This window comes from Pezoporus flaviventris, unplaced genomic scaffold (assembly GCF_033815535.1).
Source record: "Pezoporus flaviventris isolate CSIRO_AGI_PZ_B2104156 unplaced genomic scaffold, CSIRO_AGI_Pfla_v1 ptg000116l, whole genome shotgun sequence".
Classification (NCBI taxonomy): domain Eukaryota; kingdom Metazoa; phylum Chordata; class Aves; order Psittaciformes; family Psittacidae; genus Pezoporus; species Pezoporus flaviventris.
Window position 1 is genome coordinate 1,695,595 of NW_026892664.1, and position 16,022 is coordinate 1,711,616.

General features: G+C 48.7%; 1 pseudogene; it reads right to left on the reverse strand.

Moving 5' to 3' along the window:
* Positions 1-560: 560 nt before the first annotated feature.
* Positions 561-1,521, reverse strand: LOC133282197 (olfactory receptor-like protein COR8; annotated as a pseudogene).
* Between the last annotated feature and the right edge of the window lie 14,501 nt (positions 1,522-16,022).

Below are 16,022 nucleotides of genomic sequence, written 5' to 3' on the forward strand. Positions count from 1 at the left end.
TGCTGCCTCCAGCCTGGGATGTCCTGGTCACACAGAGATTTAGCATCTTCCCAATGCTCAATCGCAGCACGTACCATGCTCATCCTCTGGCAGCTCAGTGGCTCTGCTTCTCCTCCCGTTTCCTTACTTTGCACTGCACATCCTTCTGGGAGCAAATGGGATTTTATGCATTTCCTTGCATTAGCCCAAAGTAAAGTGATGTTTTTCAGATGTACCTCCTCAAAACCCTTCATCCCTCCTTGAACTTACCTCTGGATGAATGACTGCTTGAATCAGTGCAACTTCTAAAGTTAAACTGAAGAGGGAAATTCCTCATGGGCTTATTTTTGCCACCTCCTATGATATCACATCTATTTTCCCCAAAACAAAAACCCCAAGAGATGACAAGAGAATATTTATCTGAGACCTATATTGAGGGGATGCTTAACATCACCGAGCCTCTGCAGAGTTTAAAGCATGGTTAGAATGTGCTGTACCTGCTCCTGTAAAGACATTCAGTTCCTTCCTCCTCCAGACAGCTGATACCAAATGAGTTAAAAAGGGAAAGAGGAGGAGTTCTATCAACCGATTGGGACCGGGTTGGTCAATGAGCAGCTCACAATGAGGTTACTTGCTGTTGCTTTTCTAAGGGCATCTTTAACATCCTTGTTCCTCAAGCTGTAGATCAGAGGGTTGAGCATAGGGACAAGGAGGGTGTAAAACACAGCGGTGACTTTCTCTGTCTCCAGGGAGTACTTGGAAGCTGATTGCATGTGGCTGAGCCCAGCAAGGACGTAGAACAAGGTAACGGTCAGGAGGTGGGAGGCACAAGTAGAGAAGGCTTTGTGCCTTCCTTCAGCAGACCTAATCCTCAGGATGGACAAGAGGATGTATACATAGGAGGTGATGATGAGGACGAGCACAGACATGGAAATGCTCCCATGAAGAATTACAAGCAAAAGCTCATTGAGGTGGCTGTTGGAGCAGGAGAGCTTCAGCAAAGGGTTAGTGTCACAGAAGTAATGGTTGATGGTGTTTGGACCGCAGAAAGGCAACAACAGCAAGCAACAGGTTTGGATTAGGGAGTTCAAAATCCCCCCCCCCCATGTATGATGCAGCCACCAGCTGAACATAGACCCCGTGGGGCATGGAAACCATGTAGAGCAGTGGGTTGCAGATGGCTACATAGCGGTCATAAGCCATCACAGCCAGCAAGAGCACCTCTGTGGTCACAAACATGAGGAAGAAGAAATGCTGCAGGAAGCAGGCAGGGTAAGAGATGGTTTTGTTTTCCACCAAGGCAAGAAGCAGCTTTGGAGCAAAGACAGAGGAGTAGCAAAGATCAACAACAGAGAGACTGCAGAGGAAGAAGTACATGGGGGTGTGCAGCCGGGGGCTTGTCTTGATCAGTGCCATCAGCCCAAGGTTGCCCATGAGAGTGATGAGCTAAATCATGAAGAAGATTACAAAGAGAGGAGTCTGCAGCTTGGGCTCGCTTGTCAGGCCGAGGAGGATGAAGTGGGTCTCTGCGGTGTGGTTGCCTTCAGCCCTGTTACTGTATTGCATGGCAGCATCTCTGTGGGAAGGAGGAAAGATGGAGTGAAATAGGGAAGAGCAATGCCATGTGGCTTGCATGTACTTTGTTAGGCTGGGCTTTAAAACAATAAAGATTTGATAGTTGAGGCAACATCTAACTGTGGTTCTTGGTGAATCTTCACAGGCAGAGAAACACATCCAAAAACCCTTCAGATATCTCTTAATCATGAGGCTAAATCAGACCTTTTCTTTTAAAAACCCAAACCCAATCTTTGAAAACTGGAGACAAAGTGAAGAACTTGCAAACTGGTCATCACATTTCATTAGGGAGGCAGAAAAAGGGACTGTGCATTCCATTTGCTCCATGAGAAAGACTAAACACATCTGAGTGTGATGCCCCAGGAGCCCTGAATCCATCACCCCAGCTCTGATACAGCATTGCTGGATCCCCAGCTGCCCACAACAACTCATTGAGTGAGATACTCGAGTCTCAGGAGGTTTCCCTGGCAGCCTGGGGCAGAGAGTCCTGTCCTAGACAGCAAAAATAGGCTGAGCTGGCACATTGCTGTCAGTAGAATCGTAGAACAGTTAAGGTTGGAAAGTACCTTAAGATCATCCAGTTCCAACCCCCCTGCCATGGGCAGAGACACCTCACACTAAACCATGTCACCCAAGGCTCTGTCCAACCTGGCCTTGAACACTGCCAGGGATGGAGCATTCACAACCTCCCTGGGCAACCCATTCCAGTGCCTCACCACCCTTACAGTAAAGAACTTCTTCCTTAGATCCAACCTAAACTTCCCCTATTTAAATTTTAACCCATTCCCCTTTGTCCTATCACTACTAGCAGTTTTGGTCAGGTTCCAGCACAGAGAGAACTATTCCCCTCAGTGTGGCAGATGAGTCTAACAGAGAGTCAGTGCACTTAACTTCTGTTACCTGCTCCAGCTCAAGCTTTAAACTAGATGTGTTGGGGGAGGGGAGCATCATTCCATTCCAACACACCCAGTCAGTTGCCAGAACCTATAATAAATGCCTGGAGCAATGTAGAGATATCCCAGGCGCTCCAGCCAATGAGCCGGCTTCAGTTGGAGCTCGGCTCAGATGCCTCTATACAAATGCCCGTAGCATGGGGAACAAACAAGAGGAATTAGAGATGTGTGCACGTCTACAGGGGTATGATATAATAGGCATCACAGAAACATGGTGGGATGGCTCCTATGACTGGAGTGTTGCGATAGAAGGTTACAGGCTCTTTGGGAAGGACAGGCCTGGCAGGCGGGGAGGGGGAGTTGCACTTTATGTTAGGGATAGGCTGGAGAGTATGGAACTCTGTCTGGGGACAGGTGAGCAGTCCACAGAGAGTTTGTGGGTCAGGGTTAAAGGGAATATAGCTATGGGAGACATTACTGTGGGGATCTGTTACAGACCGCCTGATCAAGGAGAACCTGCGGATCAAGTGCTCTATAGACAGATAGGAAAAGCTTCACGCTCACAGGCCCTTGTTCTCATGGGTGACTTCAACCACCCTGACATCTGTTGGGAGGAGGGTATGGCCCGGCACAAGCAATCCAAGAGGTTCCTCGATTGTGTAGAAGACAACTTCCTTCTGCAAGTAATAGAGGAGCTGACAAGGAGAGGTGCCATGCTGGACCTCGTGCTCACCAACAGGGAAGGGCTCGTTGGAAATGTGACGCTCCAGGGCAGCCTTGGATGCAGCGATCATGAGATGCTCGAATTTGAGATCCTCAGGACTGTGAGGAGACCGTGCAGCAAGCTCACTGCCCTGGGCTTCAAAAGAGCAGACTTTGGCCTCTTCAGGAACCTGCTTAGGAAGGTTCCATGGGATCCAGCCCTAGAGGGCAGAGGGGCCCAAGACTCTTGGTTGATATTCAAGGATCACCTGCTACAAGCTCAGGAGTGCTGCATCCCAACCAGAAGGAAGTGCAGCAGGAGGGCCAGGAGACCTCCTTGGATGGATAAGGAGCTCCTGAGGAAAATTCAAATGAAAAAAGAGGCTTATAATAGGTGGAAGCAAGGACAGGTGGCATGGGAAGAGTACAGGGATGTTGTCCGGGAAGCTAGGGACTAGGTTAGGAAAGCTAAGGCCCAGTTAGTATTAAACTTGGCTAGGGGTATTAAGGAAAACAGGAAGGGATTCTACAGGTACATAGCAAATAAAAAACAGACAAGGGAGAATGTAGGCTCCCCCAGGAAGCTCTCGGGAAAACTAGCGACGCAGGACTTGGAGAAGGCTGAGGTTCTGAATGACTTCTTTGCCTCGCTCTTCACTGGCAAAGGCTCTGACCAAACCACCCAAGTCTCGGAAAGCAGATGCAGGGACTGTGAGAATGAAGACCTTGGGCCCAATGTAGGAGAGGAACTGGTTCGAGACCATCTTAAAAATCTGAACGTGCACGTGTCCATGGGTCCTGATGAGATCCATCCGCGGGTCCTGAAGGAGCTGGTGAATGAAGTTGCGAAGCTGCTGGCCATCATATTTGAGAAATCATGGCAGTCAGGTGAAGTTCCCATGACTGGAAAAAGGGAAATACAACCCCCATTTTCAAGAAGGGGAAAATGGATGACCTGGGGAATTACAGACCAGTCAGTCTCACCTCTGTGCCTGGCAAAATCTTGGAGCAGGTTCTCCACGAAGGCATGCTAAGGCACATGAAAATCAACAAGGTGCTTGGTGACAGCCAGCAGGGCTTCACTGAGGGGAAATCCTGCCTGACCAATGTGGTGGCCTTCTATGATGGGGCTACAGAACTGATGGACAGGGGTAGAGCAGTTGATGGCATCTACCTGGACTTGTGCAAAGCGTTCGACACTGTCCCACACGACATCCTTGTCTCTAAATTGGAGAGACATCAATTTGATGGATGGAGCACTCGGTGGATAAAGAACTGGCTGGATGGCCGCATGCAAAGAGTTGTGGTCAATGGCTCAATGTCCGGCTGGAGACCAGTAACGAGTGGTGTCCCTCAGGGATCGGTGTTGGGACCGGTCTTGTTCAACATCTTCGTTGCTGACATGGGCACTGGGATTGAGTGCGCCCTCAGCAAGTTTGCCGATGACACCGAGCTGTGTGGTTCGGTTGATATGCTGGAGGGAAGGAATGCCATCCAGAGGGACCTTGACACGCTTGTGAGGTGGGCTGATGCCAACCTCATGAGGTTTAACCATGCCAAGTGCAAGGTCCTACACCTGGGTCGGAGCAGTCCCAGGCACAGCTACAGGTTGGGCAGAGAAGAGATTCAGAGCAGCCCTGCAGAGAAGGACTTGGGGGTGTTGGTTGATGAGAAAATGAACATGAGCCGGCTTCAGTGTGTGCTTGCAGCCGAGAAAGCCAACAGTATCCTGGGCTGCATCAGAAGGAGCGTGACCAGCAGGTCGAAGGAGGTGATCCTGCCCCTCTACTCTGCTCTTCTGAGACCTCACCTGGAGTATTGTGCGCAGTTCTGGTGTCCTCAACATAAAAAGGACATGGAACTGTTGGAACAAGTCCAGAGGAGGGCACGAGGATGATCAGGGGACTGGAGCACCTCCTGTATGAAGACAGGCTGAGGAAGTTGGGGCTGTTCAGCCTGGAGAAGAGAAGCCTGTGTGGAGACCTCAAAGCAGCTTCCAGTATTTGAAGGGGGCCTATAGGGATGCTGTGGAGGGACTCTTCATTAGGGACTGGAGTGACAGGACAAGGGGTAATGGGTTAAACCTTAAAGAGGGGAAGTTTAGGTTGGATATACGGAAGAAATTCCTTCCTGTGAGGGTGGTGAGGCACTGGAATGGGTTGCCCAGGGAGGTTGTGAATGCTCCATCCCTGGCAGTGTTTAAGGCCAGGTTGGACGAGGCCTTGGGTGATATGGTTTAGTGTGAGGTGTCCCTGTCCATGGCAGGGGCTTCGGAACCTGATGATCTTAAGGTCCTTTCCAACCCTAACGATTCTATGATTCTATGAACTGAGGGTAGGACCAAAGGGTTTGATACATCTCTGGTGTCCCCAACACAAGGAGGACTTGGAGCTGCTGGAGCAAGTCCAGAGGAGGCAACGAGGATGGTCAAGGGCTGGAGCTCCTCCCATATGGAGCCAGACTGAGAACATTGGGTCTGTTCAGACTGGAGAAGAGAAGCTGTGTGGAGACCTCAGAGCATCTTCCAGTGTTTGACAGGGCCTACAGGAAACCTGAAGAAGGTCTTTGGCCAAGGGCCAGTAGGGACTGGCCAAGGGGAATGGCTTTAACCTGCCAGAGGGGAGACTGAGATGAGCTCTTAGGCAGAAGCTCTTCCCTGTGAGGGTGCTGAGGCGCTGGCATAGGGTGCGCAGAGAAGCTGTGGCTGCCCCATCCCTGGCAGTGTTCAAGGCCAGGTTGGACACAGGGGCTTGGAGCAAGCTGCTCTAGTGGAAGGTGTCCATGCCTGTGGCAAGGGTTGGAACTGGATGCCCTTTAAGCTCCCTTCCTACCCAAAACAGGCTGTGATTCTAAGAAATAAAGCTCTGACAGTCTGTTGGTCAACAAAGCCCTTGTGCTAAATGGGGAGAAGTCATGTCTGAGCATCTGCTCTGCTGCAAATTTAAGTAGGGGTGTAAAGGGCCTGAGTGCTGTTAGGTGGGGGGATCTGGGGTCCTCCTTCCACCTGAACAGCCAGGGTGCTGCTGGCCTGGGTCCCCTGGAAAGGGCTCCCCAAGACCAGCACAAATCATCCACAGAGAGGATGCTTTGTTGTGCTTGTTTTCAGCTCCCTTCAATGCAATATTAGATGATCCCTGTGGATGTAAAGGGCTTCTTCAGGGAAACACTGAAAGGAAGAGGTATGTGATAGATGGGGAAATACAAAGCAAACTGTCCTGGGCCTGTCTTCCTGGGAAGAACTGGTCTTGGAGGTGTTGATGCAGCCAGAAGGAGTTTGGGGAGAGAGGAATTGAGAGGTTGTTTTGCTGATCAAGTCAAACTAATTATCCGATGGAGGAGGGTCCTTTGGGAGAACAGTTTGCACAACACAAGCCTCTGAGGTAATGCCTCCTGTGAGATAAAACCCCTCCACCAGCCAGCCTGGAGCATCCTGCTCGCAGGCATCTCTCCTTCAACCCATTGCATGAGCTCCAGGACGAGCTGCAGGCACTGCATCCACCACCACCTTCCTCTTTAACCAAGCAGGTAGAAAAGGGTTTGATGGGTGGTGGGTCCAGTTTGACCCTGGTCATGCTAACTCTCCCATGCTTTGATGGCATGTTGAATTTCACTCTTCTTCAGGGACTGTATTGATAGGGCAAGGGGTGATGGGTTTAAACTGAAACAGGGAAAATCAGGTTTGAAATAAGGAAGAAGTTCTTCCCTGTGAGGGTGCTGAGGCGTTGGCACAGGGTGCCCAGAGAAGCTGAGGCTGCCCCATCCCTGGCAGTGTTCAAGGCCAGGTCGGACACAGGGGCTTGGAGCAAGCTGCTCTAGTGGAAGGTGTCCCTTCCCATGGCAGGGTGTGGAGCTGTCTGAGCTTTAATTTCCCTTCAACCCAAACCATTCTATGATAACCCATGGCGTGAATAAAAGTGCCCTAGTACGGGGTAAGTTTGCTTCAAAAACACCAATGTTCCTGACCCCATCTACAACTGATTTAGCAATATTTTAGCATGAGAATATCCAAGCTAAAGCCTTAAGATTTAGGTTTATATATGGCATATTTTGTGTTTTACACCCTTAGGTGGATATTTGGTTTGGTCACAGGAAGCTCACTGCAACCACAGCAAAGCTCTGCTGGAGCCAAGTCCACTGCTTTCCCTTAACATTATGCAGGGTGGGGGTTCTTCAAAAGCAGATAAACTTAGAACTTAGAACAAATTTCAAGTACATGGCTTTGTGTGGTGTTGAAAAGGATGCAGCACAAGTAATGAAGCTACAGAAGAGCACTGATCCACTCTGAAAAAAAAAAACAAAAAAGAGAGAAAAATAAACCTTAAAATTCCCAGAAATCAGTGAAGAAAATACAAAATCTTTTCTGTTTTCCACATTTTGAGATGCACTTCTTTGATTTTATTGTATTACGTTTGGATAGAGTGATGTTTTGCAGTGTTTCATTAGTGATGTGTGTATCAATCATGGTAAAATTATTCTCTTTTAATTTCAGGCTGTGTAATGAGCTCCTTCACCTCTTTGACTTCAGATCTTTGGCTACACACAGAAATACACGATTACAAATACACCATTTTCCATTGCATTGACTTTATGGATTAAACTCCAACTACACTTCCACATTATTTCTCTTGTAGTTATGTATTTCAGTGATTCCTTTCATTTCAATCCAAATCCATCAACTTGTTGAAATGACAGATACAGGAAACCTCACTGTTCTAAACAGCTTCATCCTCTTGGGTTTCTCTGATGCCCCAGAGCTACAAACCACCATCTTCACAGTCTTCTTATCCCTCTATGTTTTCATGGTATTGGGGAACCTGATGATGATCCTGCTGATCAACACTGACCCCACCTCCACATTCCCATGTACTTCTTCCTGATCCACTTATCTTGCATGGATGTTTGCCTTTCCTCCGCTATCATCCCAAAAGCTCTGGAGACCTTCCTGCTGGGGAGAAGCCACATCTCCTTTTGGGGTTGCTTTGCCCAGATGTATATTTTCGTGGCTCTGGCTGTCTGTGAGAGCTTCCTGCTTGGGGTAATGGCTTACGACCGATACACAGCTGTGTGGAAGCCCCTGCTCTACACCACTACCATGACCAGGGCGCGTTGCTATGGCATGATGGTGCTGGTGTACACCATCGGGTTCCTCACCTCCCTGGTGCACATCATGCTGGCAGGGAGGTTGTCCTTCTGTCAGGCCAGGAGCATCAACCACTTCTTCTGTGAGCTGCCCACCCTCCTGCAGCTCTCCTGCTCAGACACCCACAGAAACAAGTTTGTGCTGGTGTCCAGTGTTACGTTTAACGGCATGGTCTCTCTCCTGATGATCCTGGTGTCCTACATCTACATCCTCCACACCGTCTTGCAGATCCCTTTGGCCACGAGGAGGGTGAAGGTCTTCTCTACCTGCGCCTCCCACTTGGCTGCCATCACCATCTTCTACGCACCTGCGATCCTCACCTATGTCCAGCCTCATGAGGCATCCTCATGGGATCAGGCAAAGCTGGTGTCGGTGTGTTACTCCATCCTCACCCCAACTCTCAACCCCCTCATCTACAGCTTGAGGAACAAGGAGGTGAAGGGGGCTCTGAGGAGGCTGTGGGAGCGAAAGCTGCTGCCACATCTATGCAGGGTTTGAAAGCACATTTGGAGCTCTTCAGTACTGTGGAGGTAAGGAAGGAATATGTGGAATATGTGATTACGGAATTGAGCATTACTGGCCATTATTGGTCATTATAGCTCACTACTGGTCATTATTACAGCAAGTGCAGGGTATGGAAGCCAACACAACGAATGGTTCTCTTCAAACAGCTTCAGGTGGTTTTAAGCGAGGCCTGAGCCTTCAGTAATTCATCCAAATAAGTATCAGGTATTTAATAGCAGGCCTGAGACAGCACCATTGTGTCTTGTGTTTAAATTGTGCTAAATGAAATTAGAGCCCACAAAAAGAGGCTCAGACTTCACATAAGGCACTGACCACTGTCTCCATTGCCTGATTTATAAGCATTTCCTCAATGATGAACTGCGGGAAGGGCAAGAGGATTTGATACAGCTGTGGTGTCCCCAACACAAGGTGGACATGAAGCTGCTGGAGCAAGTCCAGAGATGCAACAAGGATGCTCAGGGGCTGGAGCAGCTCCTGTATGGAGCCAAGCTGAGCACATTTGGGCTGTGCAGCCTGGAGAACAGAAGCTGTGTGGAGACGTCAGAGCAGCTCCCAGTGTCCAAAGAGGGCTACAAAAAACCTGCAGGAGGCCAAGGGGAATGGCTTGAACCTGCCAGAGGGGAGACTGAGATGAGCTCTTAGGCACAAGCTCTTCTCTCTGAGGTTGCTGAGACGCTGGCACAGGGTGCCCAGAGAAGCTGTGGCTGCCCCATCCCTGGCAGTGTTCAAGGCCAAGTTGGACACAGGGGCTTGGAGCAAGCTTCCCTAGTACAAGGTGTCCCTGCCCGTGGCAGGGGTTGGAGCTGGATGAGCTTTAAGGTCCCTTCCAACACAAACTAGGATGCGATTCTCTGAAATAAAGCTCTGACAGTCTGTTGGACAACAAAGCCCTTGTGCTAAATGGGGACAAGTCATATCTGAGCCTCTGCTCTGCCGAGAATTTAAGTAGGGGTATAAAGAGCCTGAGTGCTGCTGGGAGGGAGGATCAGGGGTCTTCCTCTCCCCTGAACACCCAAAGCGCTGCTTGCCTGGGTACCTTGATGAAGCTGATAGAGCAAGTGCAGTACTCAGCTGTCTGCTTCTCGGACTTCAAGCTGCATTATTCACCCTGCACAAGCACACCAGGTATTCTTAGTGCCTCTTTCCGGATTCATGTAGTTCTTTTCAATAATCTTTTAATTATATTATTCTTCTTTTCTAAATTAGGTTGAGGGTTATTTCTCCCTCTGCTATACTGATTTTCCAACTTCACAAGCCTTCGGTTTAGCCCAGTACTCAGTGGGGAAGAAAGACATTCAAAACCACACAGAAATCCTTTTCTACCCTCCTCCAGTGCATCTCCTGGACTGTCAGTCTGGTGCCTTCAAGCAGAAAAACAGGTTGACATTGGAAACATTTAAAGCCATCTACATTCTTCTCTTTCTTCCTTCCCCACATTTTCATATCTCAGTTTTCTCCTCTCATTGCCCCATCCTTTGACTTTTCTAAATGTCTGGGACAAGGTTATCATTTAATATTTCTACTAAGAGTTTTATAATGTCTCTTCACAGTATCACAGTATCACAGTATGTTAGAGATTGGAAGGGACCTCGAAAGATCATCTAGTCCAATCCCCCTGCCGGAGCAGGAACACCTAGATAATGTTACACAGGAATGCGTCCAGGCGGGTTTTGAATGTCTCCAGGGAAGGAGACTCCACAACCTCCCTGGGCAGCCTGTTCCAGTGTTCCGTCACCCTCACTGAGAAGAAGTTTCTTCTCAAGTTTAAGTGGAACCTCTTGTGTTCCAGTTTGTACCCATTACCCCTTGTCCTATCATTGTTTGCCACTGAGTAGAGCCTGGCTCCGTCCTCGTGACACTCCCCCTTTATATATTTATAGACACTGATAAGGTCACCCCTCAGTCTCCTCTTCTCCAAACTATAGAGACCCAGCTCCCTCAGTCTTTCCTCATAAGGGAGATGCTCCACTCCCTTAATCATCTTAGTTGCCCTGCGCTGGACTCTCTCCAGCAGCTCCCTGTCCTTCTTGAACTGAGGGGCCCAGAACTGGACACAATACTCCAGATGCGGTCTCACCAGGGCAGAGTAGAGGGGAAGGAGGACCTCTCTCGACCTACTAACCACCCCCCTTCTAATACACCCCAGGATGCCATTGGCCTTCTTAGCCACAAGGGCACAGTGTTGGCTCATGGTCATCCTGTCGTCCACTAGGACCCCCAGGTCCCTCTCCCCTACACTGCTCTCTAACAGGTCATTCCCCAACCTATACTGGAACCTGGGGTTGTTCCTGCCCAGATGCAGGACTCTACACTTTCCCTTGTTATATTTCATCAAGTTACTCCCTGCCCAACTCTCCAGCCTATCCAGGTCTCGCTGGATGGCAGCACAGCCTTCTGGCGTGTCAGCCACTCCTCCCAGCTTAGTGTCATCAGCAAACTTGCTGATAGTACACTCAATTCCCTCATCTAAATCATTGATGAATATATTAAATAATACCGGTCCCTTCATCTAGGAGAAGCATTCAGGACACACCGGCACTCAGGATTCTTCGGATGAAGACTGGGAAATCTGACTTCATCCTGCTATATCCTCAAAGCAGCCACGTTTTGAGCCAATGCTTTTGACCAAACTGTTGTACAATCACTAGTCAAGTGTATGGAAATAAATGCATCTGATGAAAAGGACTCCCCATGACCAGCGCAAACCATCCACACAGAGAGGATGCTTTGTTGTGTTTGTTTTCAGCTCCCTTCAATGCAATATTAGATGATCTCTGTGGATGTAAAGGGCTTCCTCAGGGAAACTCTGAAAGCAAGAGGTGTGTGATAGATGGGGAAATGCAAAGCAAAGTGTCCTGGGCCTGTCTTCCTGGGTAGGTCTCTGCAGGAGAACTGGTCTTGGAGCTGTTGATGCAGCCAGAAGGAGTTTGGGGAACGAATGGTTCCTTCAAACAGGTACAGGTGATTTTAAGTGTGGACTGAGTCTTCGATAATTCATCCAAATAAGTATCAGTTATTTAATAGCAGGACTGAGACAGCACCATGGTGTTTTGTGTTTAAATTGTGCTAAATGAAAGTAGCTCCCACAAAAAGGAGGCTCAGCCTTGAGGTAAGGCAGTGACCACTGTCTCCATTGCCTGGTTCATAATTGTTCATCCCAAGTGAGCTTGAAGATCTGAGGGAAGGACCAAAGGTTCAATACAGCTCTGGTATCCCCTGCAGTTCTGATACAGTTTTGGTGTCTATAGAATCCTAGAGTCATAGAATAGTTAGGGTTGGAAAGTACCTTAACATCACCTAGTTCCAACCCCCCAGCCATGGGCAGGGACACCTCACACTAAACCATCTAACCCAAGTCTCTGTCCAACCTGGTCTTGAACACTGCCAGGGATACAACATTCACAACCTCCCTGGGCAACCCATTCCAGTGCCTCACCACCCTCACAGGAAGCAATTTCTTCCGTATATCCAACCTAAACTTCCCCTGTTTCAGTTTTAACTCGTTACCCCTTGTCCTGTCATTACAGTCCCTAATGACGAGTCCCTTGCCAGCATCCCTATATACCCCCTTCAGATACTGGAAGGCTGCTCTGAGGTCTCCCCGCAGCCTTCTCTTCTCCAGGCTGAACAGCTCCAACTTCCTCAGCCTGTCTTCATACGGGCGGTGCTCCAGGCCCTGATCATCCTCGTGGCCTCCTCTGGACTTGTTCCAACAGTTCCATGTCCTTTTTATGTTGAGGACACAAGAACTGCACACAATGCTCCAGGTAAAGTCTCACAAGAGCAGAGCAGAGGGGCAGGATCAACTCCTTTGACCTGCTGGCCACTCTCCTTTGGATGCCGCCCAAGATACAGTTCGTTTCTTGGCTGCAAGCACACACTGCTGGCTCATGGTCCTTTTCTCATTGACCAGCACCCCCAAGTGCTTCTCTGCAGGGAACATAAGAAGGCCATGGAGCTGCTGGAGTAAGTCCAGAGGAGGCCACGAGGGTGCTCAGGGGCTGGAGCAGCTCCCGTATGGCACCAGGCTGAGAACACTGGGGTTGTTGAGCCTCGAGAAGAGAAGCTGCTTGCAGACCTCAGAGCAGCTTCCAGTGTCTGAAGGGGGCTACAAGGATGCAGGAGAGGAATTCTTCATCAGGGAGTGTAGGGATAGGACAAGGGTTGATGGGTTCAAACTGAAACCGGGGGGATCCAGATTGGATTTGAGGAAGGAATCCGTCACTATGAGGGTGCCGAGGTGCCGGCAGAGGGTGCCCACAGAAGCTGTGGCTGCCCCATCCCTGGCAGTGTTCAAGGCCAGGTTGGACACAGGGGCTTGGAGCAAACTGCTCTAGTGGAAATTGTCCCTGCCCATGGCAGGGGTTGGAAGTTGAGAGCTTTTAGGTCCCTTCCAACATAAACCAGTCTGGGATTCTGTGATACCTGATATGAGCATCCAATACATTTATGCCGTGTAAGTGAGCTGGAGCAGTGCTAAGGACTTGTGATAGGCACACATAGGTTAGCATGTGGCCAGAAGTGTGTCCCAACTAAAATCTTCCTGGGATGTGTGGTCCTTACATCTTTTCCTTTCTGGATGCTCAGTACCAGGTCTGTGCTTTGTGGATTTGACCATGTCACATCCCCTTCTGTATGTCATCACATTATTGAGGAGGAAGATGCTCTAAATGAAACAGTAGATGGAGGGGTTTTAACATTTAATCCAAACACACCATTTCTGTTTAATGAACTGTACAACTGCTGGAAGAACATGTACTTGTATAATGACAAAATGAATAAATTTGTGGTTAAAATTAGTACCTTTGGAAACCGTGGTCTTCTGCAAAGAACTGTGATGAATAATGAATGAATGCAATGGCAACCAGTCAAAATCTAATTTAAGTTGGTGTGAAGTGAAATGCTCACTTTATAAGCTTTTAATCAAAGTTTTTGATGGAGTTTTCATGAAAAATCGAGACATTTGGACAATTCCCTCAAGAAAAGAGAACACAACATGTGAAGCATCTTATTCAGATAGAATAAGAGAGGGACTCTTCATCAGGGCCTGTAGGGACAGGCCAAGGGGAATGGCTTTAACCTGCCCGAGGGGAGACTGAGATGAGCTCTAAGACAGAAGCTCTTCCCTGTAAGGGTGCTGAGGCGCTGGCAAAGGGTGCCCAGAGACGCTGTGGCTGCCCCATCCCTGGCAGTGTTCAAGGCCAGGTAGGACACAGGGGTTGGAGCAAGCTGCTCCAGTGGAAGGTGTCCCTGCCCGTGGCAGGGGTTGGAAGTTGAGAGCTTTTAGGTCCCTTCCAACATAAACCAGTCTGGTATTCTGTGATACCTGATATGATCATCCAATACATTTATCCAAGGTAAGTGAGCTGGAGCAGTGCTAAGGACTTGTGATAGGCACACATAGGTTAGCATGTGGGCAGAACTGTGTCCCAACTAAAATCTTCCTGGGATGTGTGGTCCTTACAACTTTTCCTTTCTGGATGCTCAGTACCAGATCTGTGCTTTGTGGATTTGACCATGTCATATCCCCCATCCCTGGCAGTGTTCAAGGCAGGTTGGACACAGGGGCTTGGAGCAAGCTGCTCCAGTGGAAGGTGTTGGGGTTGGAGCTGGAGGAGCTTTAAACACCCTTCCAACAAAAAACATTCCATGATTCCATGATTTTGCATAACTGAGGAGAGATTATTCTCATTAACACAATAAAAGAGCTCTTTGCTCCTTTCTGCTCCATTCTTTCATCCTCTGCGCACAGGAATACATTAGAGGAGGCTGAATGCAGAGCTGTTGCTGTGTTTAGGGCATTGGGTGGTGGAAAACCCAGTTCCCCTCTCCTTGAGACATCAGGGAGTGCAGCTACAGTAATTGCCATGACCAGCATCACCTGGATCATTCTCACACACCCTCTGCCATAGGCTCAGGCTCTATTTAAGCTCAGTCCTGGCAGTGGGCCCACTTCCAGGGCTGTGCTGTAACTGGGTTTGCTCCGGATCTGTAACAACCATGAACCTGACTCTTAGTTTCCCCTGGGCTATCAGTGGAAGCTGCTGCTGTGCTCAGGCACACGGGGACTGTGCTCTGCTTTGTGGCCACTTTCAGCTCCCAGCTTGCCTTCCCATTGGGAATAACTTGTCCTGGCTGCTCCCTTGAGGCACCTTGCATCATGTAAACAGCACAAACAACTCTTAATGAGAGGCAAGACCCTCTGGTGTCCAAGCTAGGGACAAGGCAATCTCTAATGGAAACTAAGTGTTATAAACATCTCCCCCTCCTTGTCTGTGTATGTCTCTTAGGGAAAATGACCCCTGTTCAACTGGGTGCTCCAGACAGATTTTGGTTTACTGTACATCAGGCATCCAAATGCAAACTCCTACATCCGGGGGGGAAAAAAGAAGTTAAAATTATAAGTATAGCCTACAGTGGGTATGCTTAGTCATGTTTTCCATGTCCAACTAACAGAAATGGTGCTGGGAGTCTTTCTCTTTTATTTTTAGCTATGAAAAACATGTCAGCAGCTGCTTAAACTTCGACTGCAACAGACAGCGCTGTTACGATGGTCACGACCTAGAAGGTACAGAAGCCAAGCAGCTGGGATCACTTGCTAGAGAAGGGGGAATTGACAAAGTAATTGCAAGAGAGAAAAAGTCCCTCAGCCTTTGGAGGCGGCTCTTGGCAGCTGTGAAAGAAAGGTTTCCGTACAAGGATGATGTTACGAGTCGTTCGGCCAAGTGGACTACTATAGACAAAGGCATCCAGTCTCTGAGGGAATCAGCCATCGTAGAGATGATCTATCACATCAAGCTGAATAACGGGGATACACCTATAGATCCAGATGAAGTTGAATGTACACGACCCATGTGGCAAAAACTCACACAGAATGCACCGTCATCATATGCCCATTCATTGGCAACAGTGACCTGGAATGACATAGTACCACTAACAGTGGATGAAATGGTTCATAAACTCCGAGAGTTCGAAGACAATCTCACCCCTTCCATCATCTCAGCTGTGGAAAAACTGTCCCAGTATAGAGGTACCAAGGCCAAGTCATGCCTGACCAACCTGAGTACTTTGAGTAATGTGAGCATTGATGTTTGGATGGACAAGTAGTGGCCAGAATTTACCTCACCGTTAACAAGGTCACCACGATCTTCTGTTGGGTCTTTGAAGCCAAACTTGTGAGCTATGGTTTGAGTACAAGGAATTGAAGA